This window comes from Sander lucioperca, chromosome 2 (genome assembly GCF_008315115.2).
Source record: "Sander lucioperca isolate FBNREF2018 chromosome 2, SLUC_FBN_1.2, whole genome shotgun sequence".
Classification (NCBI taxonomy): Eukaryota; Metazoa; Chordata; class Actinopteri; order Perciformes; family Percidae; genus Sander; species Sander lucioperca.
In genome coordinates this window covers 25,051,215-25,077,100 of record NC_050174.1, presented here as the reverse complement: position 1 = coordinate 25,077,100, position 25,886 = coordinate 25,051,215, and positions in this window count along the sequence as shown.

The following is a 25,886-nucleotide window of genomic DNA, read 5'->3' as shown; positions in this document are numbered from 1 at the left end:
CTGGGTTGGCCCAAATGAAGGCTGATGGCTTCTCCGATGGGCGACGGCACGGGACACACCGAAAAGACTCGAGTCACCGACGTCGCCAGACGGTCCGACGGCCGATAGTCGGCTCTGTGTGTCAGCACCCTTAGCATGTTAGCAATGACATTTAGCTCAAAGCAACCCTTTGCTAAAGTACAGCCTCACAGAGCTGCTAGTCTGGCTGTAGACTCGTAGTCTTGTTTGAAGACAATCCATAATCCAAACACTTCTACTTGCCAGTAGAACAAAAAAATCCCTTTAATGTGCAGTCAAGTAGAGATTTTATGCAAAAATGGCAAATGGATGAATAATAAACCAAAAATTGCAAGCATTGTTGAGGGTCGACGAATTCCATTGAAGACATTCAATTGACATTGACTCTCAAATGTAGAAACACTTACAATGGAAGTACAAAACAGAGCTTAGATTCCTATACTGCATACTCACACTGCTGCACAGCCAAGTACATGTTGTGAATAGTCACAAGCTCTCAAATACTTACACCCACACATGCACTCACACAAAAGTAACCCATGGATACAGACACTAACATTCACACTGTGTGCACACTCACTAATGCACACTGTATGTTGCCACTACTTTATAGGCTAACAGAGAATAGATGTTTATTGTGCTAATGTGTCCAATTTGGAGCAATCCAACGTGATCGGCAAGACAGGCGTACATTATGTGTAGGAATGTTTAGTTTATGAGCTTTGAAATGTTTCTCAGGGAAACTCATGGTTGGATGCGTGTTCTGCCAGTTTAAACACATTACTGTAACTCTGCTGAATAGGTTTATTCAAACATATTATGTGTACAGACAGACACTGACATCATTATGATACAGTCTCTCTCAGGGGGAAATTGCATTCACTCGTCACTCTAATGCAGCAGCTCTGATCCTCCGACACTAGTAGCACTTCTTCTGCTTTCCTGGACAGTGAAGACGGGATCGTTTTGCCTGAGGGGTAGCCAAATGGTTTACTTGTTTTGTTTCTCTCTCTCTCTCTCTCTCTCTCTCTCTCTCTCTCTCTCTCCTTCTAAGTCTTATAATGTTCATTTGAATATTTGGCAGCTGACTCATGACACCCACACTCATACTGATTCACAACATCTTGATACTGTGTATATATCACCTGTTTGGGTGACTGACAGCTCCTACCAGCAAAGGGTGTAATTTATCAGAACAAAGCCGTGCTATGCCTCTGACAGCTGTGATAGATTGGGGAAGTTGCTCAAGCTGACTGAGTTTGTCAGGTCAAAGTTATGACTGTCATTGGGAATGCTTGAAAAGAGCCAGTGACAGTGCACTGTACCTGTGACTAATAACACGGCTGGTAATGGCTATTTGTCGTCTGACCTGGAATGTGTCGGGCCTGAATCACAACGATTATTTACGCACAGTATTTGTCTTGTCTCAAGACTTTTTCTCTGTCTGTAGAGTGTAATGCTGCTGTTGCTGCTCCTTGCTTTTCCATTACGCGGCTATTGATGAATCTCCGCAGTAGTGAGAGTTATGCAATGGCGCAGTGAGCTTGGCAGTGCGCTCCAGACTCATTTGTCAAACTTCTTTTGGTTGTACAGAGATTATATTGCAATGTACAACAATAACAAATTAAGCTATGTAAACACACAAGCCATGTACACTTGCTAAGAAAATCATCTTCCCACCCAGTGATCACTTTCTTCCCCTCTTCTTGGTCCCATATCTAGAACCCCCCCTTTTCTTCTCACACTGTTTTACGTTGTTTCCTGTTGAACTTTTTTGTGATTTATGATTCTGTTTTCATGACGTACTGTTGATCTTATTGGGTGTTGAGGAGGAACGTGGAGGGTTGGGTGGGATGAATTCCAGTGAGGCGCTCTGTTGTTCTCTGCCAAAATTAACAAGGAGCTGAGCTATCACACCATCTGCTGTCTGTGATCTGTGACTCAGGGGTTTTGGACAGCAGCCAGCATCTCACCTGCTTGACTGATAATGAAACTTTCAAGAAATAAGTAAAGTAAATAAATTCAAAGAGAAGCAGCTGACATGCACATTTTGTGTCTATTAAGACATTAAGTAATATGTCTGCAGCAGAATGATTCAATGGTCAAAGCCATTTCAAACACACAACATGGGTTCAGCATGCATACACCCAGCTGTCACTGAGGCCCTTTACCAATTTCCCTACTTTATACTATTTGAAGTTGCACCAAATAACCATGGTGACTCATGATATCTGCTCACACCGCTGTCTTTAAAAAAAGGAGGAGAAAGATATTCTACAGACACAGTTATTGAAAAATTGAATGTGCTGTTATTGAAAAATTGATTGTCCTTTACAGAGTGCATTCTTTTTTTTTTTTAGCCATGTAGCAGCGTGGCTATATGGATGGCCATGTTGGTCTGTCGGTCCACCACTTTTGTCTAGAATAAAATATCTCAACTACTACTGAAAAGGGTTTCTATGAAATTTTGTACAGACTTTCATGGTCCCCAGAGGATGTGGCCTACAGACTTTTGTGATCCCCTGACTTTACATCTAGCACCACCATGAGGTTGACATTTGTAGTTCAGAGTGAAACGTTTTGGCAACTGTTGGATGGATTACCATGCCATTATACAGACAAACAATCTTTCTTTCGTATCTATAAAGCTACAATATTGGACGTTGATATTAAACGTGGCCAAAGCTTAAAAAATAATGAGGTAAACGTAATGTAGATACATGCTAACGTCCTGCTGGAACATGTCTGGTTGTGGAAAATTTGGTTTATAAGCCTTTATTGGTGATTTTTGTGCTGCTATACTCCGTTACAGTCCACTGCTAACTACATATAGCTACATGCTAATGTCAGGGAAAGCTGACATCTTGGCTGCCAATGTTGTTAATTTTTTCCCAATTTCGGGTCACATAACTGCTAGAACATGTTTGGTTGTGCAATATTTGGTTTAAAAGCCTTTATCTGTAATTTTTCCAGCTACATGACTGTACAGAGAAACAGCGAGACCCGATCAATTCAATTCAATTCAATTCAATTTTATTTATAGTATCAAATCATAACAAGAGTTATCTCGAGACACTTTACAGATAGAGTAGGTCTAGACCAAACTCTGTAGTTTACGAAGCCCCAACTATTACAGTGGTTGCCTCAAGAGCAAGCATTAGCAGTAGCTATTGCGACAGTGGCAAGGAAAAACTCCCTTTTTTGTTAGGAAGAAACCTCGGACAGACCCAGACTCTTGGTAGGCGGTGTCTGACGGCACCAGTTGGGGGAGTGGTGAATGGTGGCAATCACAGATGCGTTGACTCTGGAGACCTGGAAATGCCAATGAGAGCAGACTGAACTTTTTTGGGAGGGGGGCTTAACGAGACAGACACTCCAACAGAGCGTCTCAGACAAAGACAGGTGCAGCAGCTATAGGCAGTATGGGAAAAATAAAGTGTTGTTTGCATGTAAACATTTTCTAGAAGAAACACAAAAAACAAGTATGAACCTGAAAACAGTATGTAGTAATAGGTCTCCTTTAACGTTTCATCTAGCGCTATCATCAGGTCAAAACTTTGGTTTATGACTAAATACCTGCACAATGAATGACATTCCCATTAGCTTTAGCTATACGTCGTGCTAATTAGCAAATGTTAGCATGCTAATTACATGCTAAGCTGGTAACACTGGTGAAAACACTGATGATGTTTTAACTGTACAGAATTGACACAGCCCGCATTATAAAAACTTTACCAAAATGTTCCGAAAAAATAAAGGCTGTATTTCTTACATCTCTCATCTAATTTAGATATGATATCATAAAAGCTCACAAAGGAATAATTACTGTTGATTCATGTTTTGGGGCAACACGTTCTTTAAATTGAAACTCTCTGTTGGTACTCTCCAACTATTTCCTACTAAGTACTTAGTTACTGAATTGTTGAAGCTCCCATCGAGCAGCATGGTTTCATATTCTCACAGTAAGAATGTTTGAGGTTTATACAAAGGATGGATTGAATCATGTCTCTCCCAGCTGTTTTCACTTCCCCTCTCCTTTTCCACTAAATTTAACTGGCCTCCAATAACCTGGGAATTCACATCGGGGTAATAAACACAATTGCTCTAACATGAGCTTGAATTAGCTTTAGATGTAGTTAAACATGTCTGGCCAGGTTTAGCAGCAACCTATTAAAACCCGAGCCAGATTTACTGACAGTTTAACACAGAATTTAAAGCGCAATAGCACACAATTTGAGAGTTTATTCCAGTTATTCTTGTGACCCAAAGAACTCTGCAATCAGTGTTTGACGATCTGAGCAATTCTGAAACCAAGTTCAATCTGTAAAGTGTGTTAATGATGACAACTGTAAGACCCGTAGGTATGACAAATGGAGGAGCCTACCTGTGCAGGTGATCTTTAGGGACTTAGCATATGGATTATTTAAGAGCACACTTACTCTCTTCTGCCAACACGGTCTCACGGCAGTTCGTGAAATGGTCACGTTATTTTTAATCTATTGATTCATGTACACAAACACATTAATCTTGTTTTTTTCGTGGTGGTCAACACGTAATGGGAAACATCTATTCGGAGGTTGGGTTTAAGAAAAGAAGAACGGGGAAAGGACATATCACACGCCGGGACACGATCCGTGGTCTCTGGGGGACGTGTGACAACAACAGGACGGTTGTGTTTAGGAAAAGAACAACGGGAAATGAAACGCCACACACAGGAGACAGCTGCGGTCTCTGGGGGACGTGTGCAGTGGTGTAGTCCAGGGTATACGCTGGTATACGCCGTATACCTACTTATTTTTCAGTCAGCATTGCGTATACCCACTTCTAAATCCCCCCTGATGCGCACCATTCAGTAATATCTGTGAGCCAGATTGCCCATTTTTTCCTCAAGGATAGTGAAGCCATGACCCACCCTCCTCTGCCTCTAATTGGCTGGTACTCGCTGCTTTCACTGATTAGATTGGTTAACTTTAGGCATGAGGACTGATGAGCCAATCAGAGGCAGAGTAGGGCGGGTTATGCCGAGGAAAATATCGCTAATACCAAAAAAAAACAAAAAAAAACCTCAGGTGCCGGTGCCACTTGACTACGATAACGGCAGCAGACCAAACAACAGCTGAAGAAATAACACAAGCGGCGGTGTGCCACCCCAGTTGATGGAAGACATAATTCTGAGGTAAGTTTTAAGGTGGTTTCCAAATCAATCATTATTTTAAACTACTGGCAAATTGCCAGTGGCAATATGACTGCACATTTAGAGGAGAAGAGATAACACCATGTTTGCCTCATGATAAATACATTTTACATTCATCCAGGCTGCTTGTGTGACCAGTAGTAACTACAAACTGCTCCTAATCAAGTCATGATCATTTTATAATAGTGAGCAAGTAGAAATGACAGATTTTTGGGTAAACTAAATCATAGTCTTACATGTCACTGTTTCTAAAACAGGGCTTTTTTCTGGACTACTTTAGAAAAAAAAAAAAAAAAAAAAAAGGTGAAAACAGAGTATACCCACTTCTCCAGGGACCACTACACCACTGGACGTGTGACAACAACAGGACGGTTGTGTTTAGGAAAAGAACAACGGGGAAATGAATCATCACACACGGGCCACGATCCCCGGTCTCCGGGGTGAAAGTCCTGTGTTGTTTGACCCGTTCACCACTCCAACCAACCTCCTTGTGCGGATTTTTGGCATTTCATACTACTCGCTACCGTAGTCATGCTGTGATCACAAAAGATGCTTCCCATTGAAATACATTAGTTTAAAATATGTGTTGACCACGACGAAAAAAACAACATTAACGTGTCCGTGTACACAAATCAATAGATTAAATAACGTGACCATTTCACGAACTGTCGTGAGACTGGGTTGCTCCTGCAAAGGTTGGAATTGACAGTTACTCTGTTTATTATAAAAAGTATTTTGGAGCCTTAGCCTATCTGGTGCAAGTGCCTTGACATCATTTTCAGTGGGTGTTTAATAAAAAAAGATGTCCCAACCATAAATGCGATGCCTGTCAGGCTGATGTATGGCTTGTATATGTTGATTTGTTAGCTTTAGGTTGTTTGCTGTATGCTAGCTGTCATACTGCTGGTATATTTATTTTTTGGTACTTGACTACTTCATATAATGGCTTGCTGGTGCAGTGTCAGTACTGCTGAGTTGGCAGTGTCGACCATCTTATTGCAACTCCTTTTTTGTATGTAATTTTAAAGTCTATTTGGTGTCCAGAGGGTGTCTCGGGAAGTCATTTGAACAGAAATCATGCTGAGCCTCTGGTTGTGATGTGGGTTTTAATATCTGTAATTGTACATTCAGACATCAATAGCTGTTATGCCAATGTAAGTTTAGTAAGACCCCTTTATGCCATTTCCTTCAATAAGAAGACTCAAAAGACAGACAACAGCACACAGCTCCCTCAATCATTTAAATGGGACTCCCTCTGCAGAGGGCTGCGGCAAATAACACTCAGATTAGATCCAGAAAATACGTTGAACATGGCTCAACAAAACACAATACAACATAACCAGAAAACCCACGCCATGGTCAACCACACCACATAGTGCAATGCAGTATTTCTACTCGTGATTGTCATGACAAAATCTAAAATGGTTGCTGTGATTGAGCTTTCCAGAGCTGTAAAATTCTTCATCATATTAGATTTTGCAAGTTTTTGTTGTATAAAGACTTTAAAACGAATGGAACTATTACCCAGGACTTCCTGGATTGTATTTCATCATCTCACCGGTACATGCCCGGGCCGCACCAAAGCTGTCCCTTGCATGTTTTAAATGCATGGTTGTTTAAGGTCTGAACGCCCACTAACATGCACGTCATCCTCTTTAGCACCATTGTTCTCTGCACTAGTCAGTCTGACAATTCAGACTCAATAGCTAACCTGCTTTAAAAGTGCTAATTTACTTTTACTTGAATAGTGGTTATTCCTGTTTTTCCCATCCAGAGAGCGGCCCAAGGCCAATGTGAAGGCCAAGGTCTGGATGACAGCACATATGCTGCTGCCATGTCTGCTTTGTTCTGCCTTCTCTACCTTCAATCCTTCACACCATTGGCTGTCAATGGCTAGGTCAATGGATGACCCCGCCGTTAAGCCACACACTTTATAAATGGACACGCTAGCTGAAGAGACTCAGTCAGGATGGAAATGCACGCTTCAGAGATAAACTCAGCTGAAATTCAGGGAATGATCAAGGGTGGCGATGTAGATAATTAATGATTTCTCTTTTTCCATGCTGGAAAAAAGCCTGTGCCCCCTGTCGCTACAGCTGACCAACATTAGTAATAAATTCCTCATGGTTTGACAACATGTTGGGTGGACTTTCTGGCCCGGCTAAGGCTCAGCACAGTATAGTCCCTCATTGTCCCATAGGTTTTATATTACAGTTGGGATTGAGTAAGTCCCAGAGAGATCAGGATCCCACTTTAAGTCTCTCTCTCTCTTTTTCTCCCACTCTCACTCTCTCTCACTTACTTTCTCTCTCTCGCACTCACACACATGCATATGCTTCCCCCCCGTTTTCGGGCTTTGCTCCCACACACTGCTCTGGGTCAGAAAAGCTGATCTACAAATCCAGCCTGTTAGGAGAAGAAATACAAGCTGCTATTGAATTAGCACTGCAGTTGTGTTTGTATCATGATGACATGTCAGTGCATGTTTTCCTCTGCTGAGTAAAACTGTTGGCCTTAGTGCACTCCAGCTGCCAAGGAGCGGAACATAGATCTAAGAAATGTATGTCATAGTAACAAATACCACAACACATTATATTAATGTAACTTTAATTTTTTAACAGTAATTTTTGTCTCACCTTAACTGGCACATTTATTGCTTTGCTGTACATCGTAATTCTTCTTTAACTTCAGGCCTGGAGCGACAGGAATCATCAGAGACATGGGAAAATTCAGACATAGCAAACACTTTTTGTCCTGTTTAAAGTGTCCTCAGGTGTCTTAGGGACTGTATGGAAATTATTAATGGGCAAAGGGACAATTGGGGGAGGGTTATGTATATATATATAGCCTATATTTTTTTCTTGAGGACAGGTAGTCTGGCTTTTTGGAGAGAGTTGGGTCTTCTATTATTTTTTCTGCAGATTTATATTTTTTTCATTTTACTGTATAATCTTTGAGATTTAGAATCTGGGTGCGGGACAAGAGCTGCAGATTCGGGTGATAATTCTCTGTAGATTCATCACTACCACCAACCGCTTTCACATTGTTTTCACTTTGCCTTTTATACATAGTTCCTATGCAAACATTGATGTTTGAGCAGAGGTACATCATCTTACATTTACTTAAGCTTTGTCTCTTTTTGTCATTAATGGTAAAATTAATTGTTTTATTTATTTTAAGCAATTGTTGGGGAGGGTCTTGCTTGATTTAAAAGTAAAACATACAGTTCACCCCCTCTCTACACTAATAATTTCCATACAGTCCCATAAAAAGAAGCGGTGCCTGATAGCATGGAAGATGAGTCATGTTTTTTTGTGTGCTGGTGGTATTTATTCACACACTGTCACCAGTATGAACCTGTTCTCTCCTAATTTCTAAAGACCTTATTCCATTCACTTGTAATTTGGGAATGATAAGGCAATTATAAAAACTATTCCCACATTGATTATGATTAACTCCAAAGAGAAGAGTGCATTTGAATGAAAATAAAATCTTTTCATGACAAATATTTGGATTAACCCGACACCAAAACAGCTTTAAAAGCATTTCAGATCTTGAGGTTTTAAAAATGTGTTTGAAGAAGCCTTGTTCTCATTTCAGCATCAGTCATTTGGGGCAATTTTTCTATCCGCCTGCCGAAGCACATCTGTCCCATCTGGATCAAAGTGTTTTCTGGATGTGGGTCTTATTACAATGAGGTAGTAGTGGGACTACAATTCTGATGTTTTAAGAAGAATACTTGCCCTTTTAGAATTGCCTTGTGCTGGTACAAATCATTGAATTTTTTTTATTGTGTTATTTTCACTTGCTGTTGACTACGTGTAACTGTATATTAATTTCAGCTATGCTTTGCTATGTCAATACTGCACAAGCCAGCTTGTACTTTGCATTGTTTTGCACTTTCTTGTTTAAATGGAAAAGTACATACAACAGAGCCAAACTAAGACAGATTCAAAACAAAGATGTCATCAGAATGAATATTTTTGCATCATCCTCTGGCAAACAAGAAATGGATGAGTGCCTCACTACATTGCACTTTCTGTCATTCTCCAAAGCCTTGTCATTAGCACAGACGAGCTTAAGAGTACAATGATCACATCTCTCAGCACCTGCTTAGGGAAGGGCAGGAAGATGAGCATCCTGTACAGGGCATAACACACTGCCTGGCCTTGGCCATGTGCCATGCCATGCTAGCACTGTTTTTATACCCGCCGCTACACTGTCCTTTTCCTTCAACGTGGAAAAAAAATACACTGTGAAAAAAAAGTCACCTCCCTAATCCAGCTATAAGTCACTTCAGGATATCCTTGAGAATCCAAACTGCAAATGTCACAGTTGTTGGTTTAAGCCAAGATCTTTTCTCCTGATATGTGTCAAAGTGGTGGAGCTGTTAATTGCTGTACTGTTGATTTTGCTTCAAACACTACCACTGCTGTTCCAGTCTAAATTAGTCTTTCAGTTTTCAGTTTGCAAGACAGGAGAGTTCCTAAATGCATGCTGCAATCAAACAGCTAAAAAAGACCACATCATTTCTCTGAAGCTAAAGTGTGACACCTGCATTCAAATTTGTATCGTGAAATTCAAAAAGCAGCGATGCTGATGATAGCACGTTAGTTTTCATCAGATTGCACTACCTGTAGCTTTGCAGTATTTATGCATTATACAGTATATACATACTGTCACAGCAGTGTTATGACCCTGGGGTCATGTTTTGTGATTTGTTGTGCCCTGCTCTATCAGTTGTTTTCCTGAGTGTACACAGGTAATGAAGAACAGGTGTGAACACCGGATTGGTCAAGCAGAGCTGATTGCTGTCTCCTGATTGGTCATCTGGAGGACAGTAGCCATTTTAAGCCTCATTGGACAGGAGCTCTGGCTCTCTCTTCACTCTGCCATTCCCAACATGTGCCTGTGTAAACCTGTGTCTTGTGTTTGCAGTTGTTGTGAGTAATGTTAACAGCCTTCAGTCAAAATGGTTGTTTTGGGTTCTTGGATTTGTTATCCTTCAACCATTTTGTTTTATCTGTGAATACATATTTCTTTGACTTATTTGCTAGTAGCAGTTTTGGTAGGAGTGAGAAGTCCTTTTTTTGTTGGTTCCCTTTTTCTCCTGTTTTTGTTATTAGAAGCTTAGGTTAGAGCTTTGTCTTTTATTTACGTTTTGTTTTGGCTTAGGTAAGTTTAGTTTGCCTTTAGAATTGTTTTGTTTGTTGTTTTGGGGCCTCATCTCCAAAATAAAAAGACTGTTACTTTGCAATTCTTTGTCCTGGCCATGTTTGGGAGTGGGAAGAGTGGGGGGGGCACACATTATGTTGCTTCAAATAATAAGGTAAACGTATTTTAGACAAATCACTGTGAGCTCATACGTTCAAATTTCCAACTGTTCTGAATGCTCTGGTTTCAACAGTTTTTCTATTCTTGGCTGAGTGTTACGCAACACTTAGCTGACCTTCTATGATTGGTCATCTGTTCCAGGTAGGGAGAACTAGAGTGTTTTTTTTTTTAAGCATTAACATGTGACTTTGTCGCATATAGCTACATGCTAATGGCAGTAAAATATGTCATCTTGGCTGCCAATGTGGTTAAATTCTCCACATTTCTGGGTCACATCACTCCTACTCTCACTTTACCAGACCCTCCTCCACAACGCTACGGAGGAAGGTCAGGCTAGTCCACAGAGCATTCCGGAATGGGAGAAAAACGTGGTCTGCTTTATTGTCATTTCTTCAAACCAATCACAATTGTCATGGGTGGCGCTAAGAGACAGAGCCACCGTACCGCTGTAAAATAGCCTCGGGATGGCACTTGTTTTTGTGGAACGTGTGAACGCTCAAACGTTGTTTTAGTCATGCAACAGAAAACTCAGATTTGACAGATAGTCTTGCTAGCTGTCTGGATTCACCCTGCAGAGATCTGAGGAGCAGTTAACCATAGTCCTCATAAATCCACCGGAGTTTAAAATTACAACACAAAGAAGTGGAAGGTGACGGACATCTGGCCAAAAAGGACATATGGCGGAATTTCCAGCACAACTAGAAAATGTGTTTCCTGCAGAAAATGCGCATGAATGTTGAAAAGCTAAATTGCTCAAGCTATAAGCAGGATCGCTAGCTTAACTGCTTAAGAAGAAGGTGAAGTAGTGAGAAGAGTTGGAAAAGTGGGAATGAATTTCATTGGTGTGAATGTCATTGAAAATTTGACACCACTAATGTAAAAAAAGATGTGGAATATTTAAAGGTTTAAACTGAAACTGAATTATTGGCTTAAAAAGTTCAATAATGCCAAAAGATGTAGAACATTTGTATGGTTTGAATTTAATTTCTACCTGAACGTATGAGTGTGTCAAAAAAAGTCATAGTATAGAATGTCAAAAAAGTCATAGCATAGTATGTCAAACAGTGATAAAGTCATAATATAATGTATGTTGAACAAAAGTGATTAAGGTGAGCAACCTCTCTTCCGCCGTCATCCTTCTGGACCTTTCTGCTGCCTTTGACACAGTGAACCACCAGATCCTCATTTCGACACTCCAGGAACTGGGTGTCTCAGGCTCTGCGCTCTCTTTGCTCACAGATCTATCTCAGAACCTTGCCCACTCAAAACTGGGGTTCCTCAGGGATCAGTCCTGGGTCCCCTCCTCTTTTCTCTGTAGACCAACTTTCTCAGGTCTGTCATTCAATCACACAGCTTTTCTTATCACAGCTACGCAGATGACACCAAACTAATTCTCTCCTTTTCGGAGTCTGAAACGCAAGTAGCAGCACGTATCTCGGGCTGTCTGACTGACATTTCTTTTTGAATGTCCACACACCATCTGAAACTCAACCTTGACAAGACTGAGGTCCTTTTCCTTCCAGGGAAGGGCTCTTCTAGCCTGGCTCCGCCCTCGTATGTACTTATGCTCAATTTTCATTTTCCTTCAGTACTACGTCTGGGTTCGCGGTATAGTCTTGGGTTTTCTCCAGCCAAATTTTGGCGGTCCAATCAGCGAACAGAGGGAGTGGCTGAGAACGATGACATTGAGACCATGCACTAGAGTTATAGTTCCGTAATGGAGGCGGAGAAAGATGCGGGCGAAGCCATTCGGTCTGTTGTGGCAAAGAATTTAATTGTAGCCATCATGTCTTTAACATTGTGATATTTGAATGGTTTTTGTAGCTGAACGTGTGCAGAAGTTAGAGGCGACCAAAGAAAATTCAAGAATAAAGAATTGGATAACAATACTGTGAATGTTGCTGAATCAGCATTCACACAATTAACAATCAGTGTCTAATGTTAGCCATCTAGCTGGCTAGCTGTAAAGTTAGCCTCAATTTGTGACTTTTCCTAATTCCATAATGACTTATTTGGGGCTCAAAACACGAAGTGTAGGACTTAGACTTGACTTTGGACATTATAGCCAAGAAATGACATTCAACATTCAAACATTGTAATACAAAAATTAAACTACACACAGCAAGAAGCTATCCTAAAATAGGTAACATGCAAGATATCTATACTGTCAGATATTAGGTGGATAATAGGTGTTTGACTGAGAAAAGATCAACTTTAGAGATCAAATTTATCACATGCATAGTTATTTACAGGTTGCAAATTTGAAAATAATCAGTAAGTGGTCTTGACTTCTTTACTGTACATAACCAAAGAGAGACAGTGAGAAAGAAAGAAAAAACAGGGTTTGTGAGGTTTGTGCCTCGCTCCGTGAGTAGGTGTAAGTTGTCTCCAAAGTGAATGAAGTGGTATATTTATAGCTTTGGCTTCATACCTACGCGATGCACGTCAGGTTAGAAAAATAACTGCTTTCAGTTTGATTTGATTGATTGCTGAGAGGAGCTTCTGCTGTTTCAGTCCAAACACCCCTAAATCAAACTTGTCAGAAATTTCCGGATTTAACAAGGCATCCCGGACCGAAGGTGAAGAGAGAGACAAAAATCTATTATGAGCAAGTTCTGCTTAAGGTTATTTTTCAAATCTGTGATAAGGATCTAAGAAAAATTATCACACTGCAGACAAACTAACAAGCAGCTTGTGTATTTATGGATACATTTTACTGCAGCTCATAGGGAAAACATTGTGAGGGTAAAAACTGAATGCAGGGGACTTCCAAAACATTTTAGAGTTTTACATAAAAAAAACATTTAAACTGACTCAATTTTGCTGTCGGACGATCACAGACTTATTTTCTGAGGCAGACATTTTGTTTCTGTTGTACATTTTGTTAGAAAACCAGCAGGGAGTAAAGTGGACACAACTGGTTAGGAATGATCAATCTGTTTTCTGTGACATGTTCACAGGGGTCAAGACAAGGCTCATCTGGTGGATTTACAATCCAGCTGGGGGTTTGGGGTCCACTTCAAAACAACAGCTTCCCCTGGTTATTTTCATTACACGTTCTTTATGATTAAGCACATACAGTACATCATATTTTAGAATAAACCAATTACGTGATGCCTGAGTAATGGAGATTGTGAATTTCAGATTTTCTCTCTTTTCACTTGCACCAGTTAAGCCTCAATACTACACTTTTTTTTTTTTGCATCATACTTTGAAAGGATAGGTAGTGCAACTAAGGATAAGACCTACACTGGACTTTCTACCTGTTTTTACCAACTATAGTCCTAAATCAGGTATAATACACCCATAGTGCCTGGTGCACTTGTAAAACATAATGCAGAAATATATATATATATATATATATGTAATTTAATCTCCAGGATAATTTGTGATAGAAAATTAAAACTACTAAGTCTATTCATTAGAGCAACCCATAATGAGTAGCATCACCAGTGGACCAAGTAAGCACTAACCCACAGAACGTTTTTAAATATGAATGGATATCTCAAAGTTTCCAAAAATACCACTGATGTCAGGCTTCACAGTAGCTTCGATGAAGAGTTGTATATAGAATATAAAGTATATAATGATTTTAACAACGCTAAAGAGCCCTGTCTCACACAAATTACATTCCCATAAAACTAAACTGCATCCACATTTACGTTCCCAGGGAAACGTATTTTGTCCCATTTGTTTTAGACGTTTCACAAATACTTTTCCATTGAAAGTCTGCGGTCCAAATCTGCGAAGGGAGGAAGTCAGGGTTTATGGATTGGTCAAACACACAAAGTACATTTCACCCAGGAAGCCACAGTTTGCTTCCCATGTTAAACCAAAAGGTTGACTCATTTTAACTTGCATACATGACATAAGTTACGTAACAAACTTGGCCTACTTAACCCAAACCATGATCTTCTCCTAGACCTAACCAAGTACTTTGATTCCAGCCTTGGGACCGTTGTTGCTTGTCATACCCCTCTCTCTCTCCCACCACATTTATACACCGTCCTCAAATTGTCAAATCAAGGCAAGTTAATAAAAAAAACTGTGATTGTTTCACATTGCTGGTGTCCGGCCGATTGTGGTGGGCTGGTCTGGTTCTCAAAAGTCCAGGGCTGATTTTTTACCCCAGTCCTGCCCTGACTGAAGGTTCTGTATCTGTGAAGCTGCCTGCTGTCCGTCCACCTGGAGCCCATCATGGCTGCCGCTGCAGCCCTGGCAGCTGCAGCACTGCACTCTGGGATACCAGACACCCTGAGAGGACGACTCTGATGAATCTGTCTGCTCCATGCCCTGTGGCCCCCATCAGATCCATCCTACTGGGAAACAAGTGTGTCTGACTGACCCAGACCAAACATGCTCCCTCACTCACACACACACACACACACACACACACACACACACACACACACACACACACACACACACACACACACTTTCCGTGGCCTCTACTGCATGCTACACCATTAATACCAATTGGCCTTTCTTTATGGCTACAAATATTTTTCACATGCTCCTGGCATCCTGCGAGATCATCTTGAATTTCCGTGGCCACAACAAAAGCACACAACTCCTTGTACTCGGGAGTGAAAAACCGCGGGATACTCAGCCGGGGATATTTGTTAACATGATTTGTGAGACTTTTCAGACCACAGGACTGCAGAGAGTTGCGCTGTGTGTGGGTGGAGAGATCGTCAGAGCCCCCTCTGCCACGTTTGATGGTTCCTTTATTGTGTCTACAACACAGCCAGCAGGGGAGTCTGTTAAACGCCAGTCAGCCACACACACACACACACACACACACACACACACACAGGCACAGGCTCATTGTCAAAATATCTATAATTATTAATTAGGTGCTAATAAATAAATACTTTTAACACTGTTGGATCCAGAACTGTTGCATTGATGCATGTAACTGCGTCTTCTGCCCCCTTGAGTCTTTTCATCATGGCACAGAGTTGTGTTCTACACCAGTGGGTGCAATCTGCTACAAAAAATTACGCATCAACATTCATTTTTGACCTTGGAAATATTAGCACAGTCCTACTCTCGCATTGCCGGACCTATTTCCACAGCGCTGTTTAGAGGTCTGACTACACCGCAGATACATTCTGGGATAGGAGAAAAAAAAACACTGGGTTGTTTTCATTTCTTTACTGTAAATCTATTACAATCGTCTTGGGTGGCGCTAAGCTCCAGACGCAGCATTGCCTCTGCAAAATAGTCTCGGGAAGGAACTTTTTTGGTTGAACATTCGCACACCGCGTAAAAAAACTCCACATATAATATTATATGAAGTTAACTGTTCACACAATACAGTAACGTGAGTTATTTAAAGGTGCAGTAGGTAAGACTTAAAAAACTAACTTTCTGTCATATTTGCTGAAACTGACCCTATGTTCCAGTAGAACTACATGAAGCAGGTCATTAAAAAACAAATCCGGCTCCTCTGGCACCACCTACAGTAGTAGTAGTAGTAGTAGTAGTAGTGCGATTTGCAAAAATCCACAGCTGCACCAATCAGGGCCAGGGGGGGTGTCTAACTGTGTGTCAATCACTGCTCATGCACACACATTCATTCTCCCTTGTGGGGGGAGGGGCTTAGGAGACCGTTTTGGGCTTTAGCAGAAAGGGGGGAGGGACTGAGAAGTGGTCGATGTTCATTTTTTGGCTAAGTCCTGGATCTTCACAATCCTACCTACAGCACCTTTAAATTAGCTGGATACATCGTTAAACATAATTGGCTCTTACCAGTGGATCACTGTGTGTATTTAATCTCCAGCAATCCCATTAATCAGTCCCAAAACGACCCAGTAAGAGAGTAAATGCCGTAAACATATTTCTTTGTAAATCTTAACATTCATTCCCCGAATGAACCAAGCAGGGCTGCCTTGTTGCACGATCCAAAATGTTCTTCAAAACAAGCCGTTTTCACAAGGAGCTTGCTAACTAACGTTAGAGGCCAGAATAACTATGGTATCTACTGTTAGCTATGGTTTCACTCGAGAACAAAGTGTTGTGTGAGTTTTCACCGAACGACGCTGCTGTGGCGCACCACCCAAGACAATTGTGATTGGTTTAAAGAAATACCAAGAATGTTAACTGACACAGAGCTGTCGTGATAGGTCTGGCATTGCAAGACTAGGTTGCATGCAGCTCCACAACACATTACTGTTATTAACCATTGTTCGCCTGCCTCAGTGGTGGATGCATGTGATAACAGCAAGCACCAACATACCGCCTTTCCCAGTGGAGGAATTTTGGACTTACAAATCTCCAGTTCCCCCCCTGTAAATCTTCTGCTACACTAAATGCTATTGACAGAACAACAGAGCAATTATATCTAGTTGACTCTTGTCCTGTTTTGTGTGTGTTTATGGCTGTGTACATGTGTGTTTTATGGCAAGCCAGCCTCATCCTCCCCAGCCCCACCCTGGACTCCTGGAAGCCTTCTGGTCCCAGGCTTGTTTTGAGTCAGATGGTTTGTTAGTAAGCGGGAAGCCCTGATGCCACAGTGCTGTGTTTACTTTTCACTCAGCATATTAGATACGCCTTCACTCTACCCTGATGCTGGTATCAGCTGGGCATGTGTGTGTGTGCCTTTGTCTGCGTCTGTGCGTGCCGTGCACATGTGCAAATGCCCTTGTGTGTGTGTGTGTGTGTGTGTGTGTGTCAATGTGTCGTTTCCCATGCCATTCCACTGCCAAAACTCACACACCACGAGCACTTTTATGAGTTTATCAGATGGGAATTTCATGCTAAACCCCTGAGTCCCTACTCCTCAATCCTTTCCTCCACACACCGTCAACATCACGTTTTATATTTATACTGGTGTCTGGCACAGATACACATCCAAGACTGTCGCTGGAGATTTTATCGCTCTCACTGTAGTATGTAGTGCATGAAGTAAAATAAAGACAACAATCAGCAATATCGCCTGAAAGCTGTGATAGCCTTTGAGCAGATTACAAAATCGCTGTATGTAAACAAAATGCATTTCAGGCAATGATCTCATCCAGAGCAACTGTACAAGAAGCTTGAATTCCTGGACGGCCAAGATTACTCAAACAACTGGGAAAGAATTTCAGGAGTCTGTGCGTATGCTGAAGGCAGTGGGACTGCTTGGCTGTAGGGTTGCAATAAAAACAAGTGATCAAGACAAGAAATGAATAATGTGGGATGCAGGTTATTACTACAGCTGGGGGCAGGGGTGAAGATGAAGGCAGGTTACCGAGGTTAAGTCCAAACCAAGGTTAGCAGCAGGAGGCATGATGGGTGACTATGAGATGTGGTCAGGGGATAAGACGGGTCTAGGGGCAAGCAGAGGGTGGATTTTTTTTTTCTCCCTGTAATGACAGGGTGCTGGGCAGCTGGATCCTGTTTTCCAGTGCGATCGGGGAGCGCAGCAGGGCATGGACAGCTCCGTCTGTGGGCCCTGTGTTCATTAGTGGAGCAGCACTGCAGCACTGGGGGTGATTCACAAGCATATCAAGTTAAAAAGAAATGCCTGGCCACAGAGGGATTTTCCTGCCGGGCCAGAGTGTGTGTTTGTGTGTGCGTGTGTGTGAGAGGGGGTGGTGGTGGAAGAGCGAAGTGGGATGGGATCAAGGGGATGGAGTTAAGTCAACTTCAATCGGAAAAACTTCCCCGCATCGTAGGAGACGCTTAAAAGTCATCCTCGATCAGACTTTCACAAACATCCACAGCGCTCCTCTTCTCTGTCAGTTCCATAAAACATGCTGAGACATTTTGGGGGTTTTGCCCTAAATTCTCTGATGTGTTTGGGGTATTTCTTTTTTTTTAATCTGGCCTGCTCATCTTGTGATTATTTGGAGACCAGGGTCCTGTGCTTGTGTATGTTTGTCAGTGTTTTTCCCCTGACGCTGCACTGTGCCACTGCTGGTCCAGGCACAGTGCCAGTCGATCAGGTTTCACTCTGCTTGTGTTTGCTTCTCTGACTGGCTTGGCAGAAACCAATAAACACCACAGTCCCACCCTTATACCTCCTTCTCCGTCTCACACTTTAAAAAAAAAAAAAAAAAAAAAAAGAGACCATTCTTGCTCTGCCAAAGCACACAAGGCACTATGGATTCATTTTAATTTGTTCTTTTTTTGTTTGAAATTCCGTGCATACTTAGAAGTAGGCAGTGTGCAACCTAACAATTAAAGCACAGTAAGATTGAGTTATTCTGTATATCACCGTAACTAGATCTATTTTTCTGTGATGCCACAAGCCTCGGCGGTCCATTTGTCTTCTCTGAGACCACAGGGTGACTTTGGGGGTGGTCGTTTGGTGTTTGAGCCCAGGCCACCTTCCGCTGACTGTTTGAATCTGGACATATCTGGATTGAATTGGTGCCCCCACCTCCGTTTGTTTCATGTGGTTTTCTAACTGCTGCAAGGCACATGTGGCTTTTATTGTTCTGCTCACAGTTTGACCCCCATCACACCCATTATCACAATCAAAATTGCTTTAATTTGCCAAGTACAATAAATAGAGTAAAATTTGTCCCGATGGCTCTGATGACATACCAACATGTTACTTACTAACATACTGACACATGGTGCTAGTTTTAACACAAAGATATGCAGAGCACTTTTTCAGTATGGCTGCAGCACCAGGTCCAGCGTCAGAAAGAGAGACAAAGTTCAAGAAAGTATATGTTTTGACTTGTGTACTTATTTGGTCAATTTTTTTTAATTGAACATGAAGAACATGAAATTTAAGCTTTAGGAGAAAAAATTCTACTATGATAATACTCCATACATCCCTGACTGACGATGTTGGTTATGTAAAAGTTCTTAATGTCACTTCATTTCTAACGGGGACTGACATTGTTAGCTGTATTTACTACTACATATTAGCAGATGGGTAGTCTATATTGACGACGTTGGAGGTTCGCCGAATGTCCCTCATTTTTGGGCGGATGTCCGTCACCTCCTCTTCCTTTGTGTTGGCGTTCTAAACTCCGGTGGATTTCTGAGGACTACGGTTAACTGCTCCTCAGATCTCTGCAGGGTAAATCCAGACAGCTAGCTAGACTATCTGTCCAATCTGAGTTTTCTGTTGCACGACTAAAACAACCTTTGAACGTACACATGTTCCACCAAAACAAGGTCCTTTCCGATTCTATTTTGCAGAAGCACCGTTGCGCCATCCCGCGCTTAGTCCCGCACAATGCCATTGTGATTTGTTTAAAGAAAGGCCAATAAACCAGAGCCTGTTTTTTCTCCCATCCCGGAATGCTGTGTGGACTCGCCAGACCTTCCTCCGCAGCGCTGTTGAGGAAGGTCTGGCAAAGCTAGACTAGCGGAGAGACATGGGCCCCAAAAAAATAATAATCAAAGTATATATCATACATGGTTTCTGCTATTTTAGATAGTTCTTATCACGCTGATGTTGGTTCAAGTGGTCAATTTTGCTCGTAAGGAGGGTTATTGGTCATGACCACGATAACGTGGGTCCAGCCCCAATGACTACTGCACAGACTCTAGCTCCAAATGACGTCACCAGCGTAAAATGGCAATGTCTGTTGCGGGGATATTTTGGCTTTATTTTTGAATAGTTGGTTGAAGTGATGTGTCATCCATCCTTATATACAGACTCGATGCTCTACATGCTACGAGTGCTGATGTTACACCAGTTTTGACAGTCTGGTCATTTGCAGTCACCACAACTGGAGTCATAAACAAGAGACAACTAACGCAGCAATCTGTTGTATAATGTGTGAGAAAAGCAGCACTGTGTATGTGTGTGTGTGTGTGTGTGTGTGTGAGAGAGAGCTTTCAATGATTGAAAAGTAATGTCTTGTGGGGATCAGTGCTAGCAAGCTAAGCAAACAAGCTTCATCTTTCTGAGTAAAATACAAACTTAATAGCACAATGGGTGATGCCAAATGCTGAATGTTGTAAAGAGATTTCCGGTACAACGCTGTGTGAGCTTGGTGAAAAAGGGGAAAAACGCGTATTCTTTAGCATTCGTACGCTACACAGTATGACGTCCTCCAGTCAGTAGCACATTAAAATTGACAATGTTTTCCAGCAACGCTGGCCCTCAAAGTTAGTCAACCACTGCCATGGGAAAAGCCCACCCCCGTGGCCTGAAGCCGGGGTTAGACCTATTTTATAGTCTATAGGGTTAGACACATTTTTCTACAAATATGTCTAAAAAACATTTTACCCTGTTTTGAAAACTGGCACAATAGCTGCAGTATTATAATAGCTTATATTTACGCACACAAAAAGTAAGCGGAATACAAGTTTCAGTTCAACTTGCATCAGAGACAGAGCCAACGTTTGTGTTGCAGTAGTTTGGTTTGTTTTTCTATTTAACCATTCTAAACACATTCTTGTCACAGTCTTGCAGCCTCCTTAGCTGTAGCCTGTACCAAAAAAGATGTGCATTCTATAGATCATTAATTATTAACATTTCTATCTCTCAGTTTTTTGTATCAAAAGTATTGTATGTATTTCAAAAGGCACAGGCCCACATCTGTCCTGGGAAAAGCTACATGCCCTTATATCTGTTAAGCTGTGAGTGGAGTTCTTTTCTTTTTCCTGTGCAAGAGCTTTTATCTCACTCTCTATCTCTGCAAACAATACACCACTATGCCTTCATAATGGCATATTTGCCCAAGACGTCAGTGTTTTGAGAATACACAGTTATGGACTTGTTAAGTGTGCACGTGTACTATGGCTCGCTATGTACTGTATGTGCAAGGATACAAACCTATACACACGCACTCACACACGCACACACACACACACACACACACACACACACACACACACACACACACACACACACACACACACACACACATGCATGGGTACACATATTTAGTCTAAAAATAATGGAACCGTACCAGTTGGACTAGTCTAACACAAAGAGCCTGTCATATGAAACAGCATAGAGGAACATAGATCTTCCACAGTCAGGTCAGGTTGCTTTACGTGACAATGTAACTATATTTATCTCACTCCCATGCAGTTATGCCTGGCATTTGCACAAGCAGTTTTCACATCCAACAAACCACAAGACAAAAAACGTCACTGTCTAATGACTAATTCACTAATGGTTCTTTGATGTGATTACATGTCATAATGGACATGGAATACTATAAGTTCTCTCATTTCAGTCCCTGGATAAATGATCCTCATTAATGTAGTTTCTGGTGATTATTTAATGGCCACGGTAGCTTGACCTCTCAGCTTCTCTCTCTAAAAAGTCATTCAAACCATATCACCCTTTCCCTCTTCTCCCCAAAAAGCCCCATAAATCACTTTCCTGTAAACAGTAGTGACACACAGCCTGATGTGTACTTCGATATATATTTTGGAGACCACAAGGCCTGAAATCTGAGCCTGCTTGTGTTTGGGAGACAAACTGTAGTGAGACATTGTGCTCACATGTGCTTTGGGTGCAGGCTTGTTCCTCTGTGTGTGTGTGTGTGTGTGTGTGTGTGTGGTTTGTGTCGCTCACAGAGCTAAAAGTTCATGTTGTACACAGATGGCATAGAGCTAATTTGTTCTTATTGTTACAAATTATGTTGTCGTACTTAAGCGTGGTAATGCTACCAGTAACAATAACACAGCTTCAGACCGGGCCGTGGCTGGAGCAGCTGCGTGACGCCACTGCAGGCCTGGCAGGCTGTAGAGAGTTATTCAGTGGGAATGGTTCTCGGTGTAAACATACTCTTGGCAGGACATATGGCATGGGCCTGTCAACAAACCTACAGGTATGGCAGTCAAATACGTCACTTTTATAATATATATATCCACAACCTTCCACTTCCGGGATTGCTCCGTTGCTGCCGGAAATTCCACAGTATGTCTTTCCTTTCGGCCAGATGTCCCGTTACCTTACACTTTCTTTGTGTTGGAATTTTAAACTCCGGTGGATGTATGAGGACTACTTTTGAACGTACACATGTTCCACCAAAACAAGTTCCTTCCCGAGGCTATTTTGCAGCGGCACAGTTAGCGCCCATGACGATTGTGATTTGTTTAAAGAAATGCCAATAAACCAGAGCACGTTTTTCTCCCATCCTGGAATGCTGTGTTGACTAGCCAGACCCTCCTCCACAGTGCTGTGGAGGAAGGTCTGGCAATGCGAGACTACTTTTACATTAAAGTCATGTTGTTGTGATTGTGTAGGATTCTGTTCTCCTGTTTTGATCGTGTATTATTCTGCTGATGGTGTATGTTTCTGTTTTTCCTGTTTTGTGTATTATTCTGATTATTGTATATGTTTCTGTTTCCTGTTTTATTTTGGTAGTCTGGTTTTCTGTCTTGTCTTGTCTTGCTTTACTTCCTGTCTTTTAGTTTTCCGGCCCGTGTGATTGTCTAATGTGTTCCACCTGTTCCCCAGCCCTAGTGTCACCTGTCCCGTGTTTGCTCGTTACCTGGTGTATTTAGTCTTTGTGTTCCCCTTGTCTTGTGTCAGGTCGTTGTAGTGTTTTTGTGTGTCAGTTTCAGTCGGGTTCTGTGCTGTCTTTTTGTCCTTGGATTTTCTTTCTTCTCAGGTTCCTGTTTTTTGATTACCTTTGTTTTTTGGATTCCCTGTTCTCTGGTCCACTACATTCTGGAATTAGTATTTTGTCTGCTGCACTCAGGACTCCTTTTGTTGGTGTGTACTTTGTTTTTTTTGTGAAATAAATCCTTCAGCTCAAACCACTCTCCCCTGCTCTCTGCTTTTGGGTCCTCAAATTCTCTGAGACGTAACACATGTGGCAAGCTTAGTTTGTCAGACCTAGTAACGTACTGTAATACTTCCAACATGGCAAATGTCTGAATGGATTGCCGACTAATGGTTAAAGTGAGGCTACTCTTTCCCTATTTTCAACTTTTTGAATTATAAATATCCACCAACACACTTAATATAATTAATATAGTATATATCATTGGTCATTCTCTATAAACAGATATCAGAATATGAATGCAGAATCTGTAGGTAACGGGACAAGAACTTGGTATCGGAAGCATTCTGGTTTCCGTTTGTTGTCCGTTTGTAGCCTGTGTAGCAGTACGCTTAAATCGTCAGACCAACAATAGATGGGTTCCACGATTACTGTTTGGGTAGATAGGGTTAGGAGTCACTGGTAAAAGCAGAGGTGAGTGTCCTTGCTCTCACAGTGACCATTAATTAAAGGTACCCTGTGGAATGTTTGACCAATAGCAGCACTGTAGAACACTGTTTTAATGAGTGGGTCCCTGTTTTGTTCTCATGCACAAGTACACTGGTGACGCCATACACATTCCTGCCAATGGTTTAATACCATTTAAGTATTCAACAGTTGGTGCTAATGCGCCAAGAAATGCAGTCATTGAGGAAGAAGAAGACCGCTTGCTAGTAAACGTAAATAATGCAGGTTTCAAATATATAAAAAAATCTGCTCTGAAAATGTTTTCTGTAGAAAGGAATTCTCCTCAACACAGTTATTAGAACTTAAGGATGCACACAATACATTTTGGTGAGAAAGACTGAATGTACAAAAAAAAGTTGGAAAGTTTCAACAGCAAAATAAATGTAAATATCCAACACTGATGCAGCCTGTGGAAGAACAGCAGCAAATATCTTTCCATAATGCCACAATATTTTACATTACAAACATTTACATCCTCGATATCTATGTCTACATGACAACAAGGCATCACTTTACAGATAGTTATTTAACCCTTGTGTTGTCTTCCCATCGACCGTGCAACTTTTTGTTTTTTCTGGGTAAAAATTTAAAAATAAAACTTTTATTTCAACATTTTGGTTGTCTTTTTCGACACTTTTGTCGCTTTTCCTGATGTTTTTGTCAGTTTTGCCCACGTTTTCGAAGCTTTTCCGATGTTTTTGTCGATTTTTCCCACGTTTTTGATGTTTTTTCCAACATTTTAGTCACTTTTTTCAATGTTCATTTATCAATTTGTTTTTCAAATGCAATAAAATTTAATAAAACATCCAAATTCAATGAAAGTAGTGAACTGATCATGTATTTTACTTGTGAAAAACGTTGTATGGAACCATCCCTGTTACAATTTTGTTGAACGAAATCCAAGTTTCTGATATAGAAACCTTTTGAAAAAGGGTCAAATGTGACCTGAGGAAAACATGTCTGAAAGGGGCTTAAGAATTTGCCGTTCTGTCCCACATGTGAGCCCCTTAATCATGTCTTTGTGTGTGTGTGTGTGTGTGTGTGTGTGTGTAAGATGAACACCAACAGAGGCTTGTCATCAGGTGCTTGCTGGGTCCGGGCCTGTGTTGCCCTCTCAACACTGGATGATAACTGGCAACCGGGATCCTGAAACCCAGGAGAAGCGTTGAAAATGTCTCTGATTACAACCCATTATTAATTGTGAGAGCAACAAGCATAGACTGGAGCGATCTTTTTTTTTTTCTGTGCCGGCGACAAACCCAAGTTTGGCCCTTCTGTTATCTCCCTAATCCTATCTCATCCCTTTCCTGTCCGCATTGGCTCAATACTGTGGCTCTGAGCTTGACCCAAAATGGCAGAAAGGCTAGAAGAAGGGAGGAAAGAGGGATAAGTGGGGAGTGAATAAGGGGCTGGGGACAGATTTAAAGCCCTGACTGGCGCTGGCCATGAGGGGGTTCCCCATGGATCAGTCCCAGGCCCAGGTGCAGGGTTTTAATGAAGATGGTGGAGTTAGAGCGAAGGGAATATACTTTGAATACCCCGTCCCCATGTGAAGTTTCACTCAACACCGTGGCCCTCTTTGACCCCAGATTAGTTTCCTCTTCCATGTTTAGAAGCAGGAAGCTGACCCCCGGCATCTCCCCCTCCGCTACCTGTACACCAAGAGATAGCCCTGTTTCCCTGGGGACAGATATTGCGGTCGCGCCTGTTGTCTGGACTGAAACCAGCTTGGATGTCTCACAACATCGAAGGTGCCCATCTGGCAGGGCAGACAGGAAGCTTTGTTCTCTATCCTGACCTATCCATCCGGTCCTTTTGTAATACAGTATCTGTCTTCATGGTACGTTGCATATTGTTTGTATTTCATGTTTTTACGTGCAATTTTCAAAAGCACATGTTATTGTACTTTTACAAAAACCCTTCATGGATCATCTCCATCCCAGATGTTGCTTTGTTTGTGTCTCTCCTACATTACAAATGTCCATTCTTTCCTGAAATGACTGAGTGAATTTCCAAATGCTGAATCCCAAACAATCAGATAATAGCATGAACTCCATGTTATCTTTTAAAATGTAATGTCAGAAAGGTTTACATGCTTGCCTTTTGCACATGTAACATCTGTCCGCTTTGTGTGTGTGTGTGTGTGTGTGTGTGTGTGTGTGTGTGTGTGTGTTGCTTTGTATTTCTCTGAT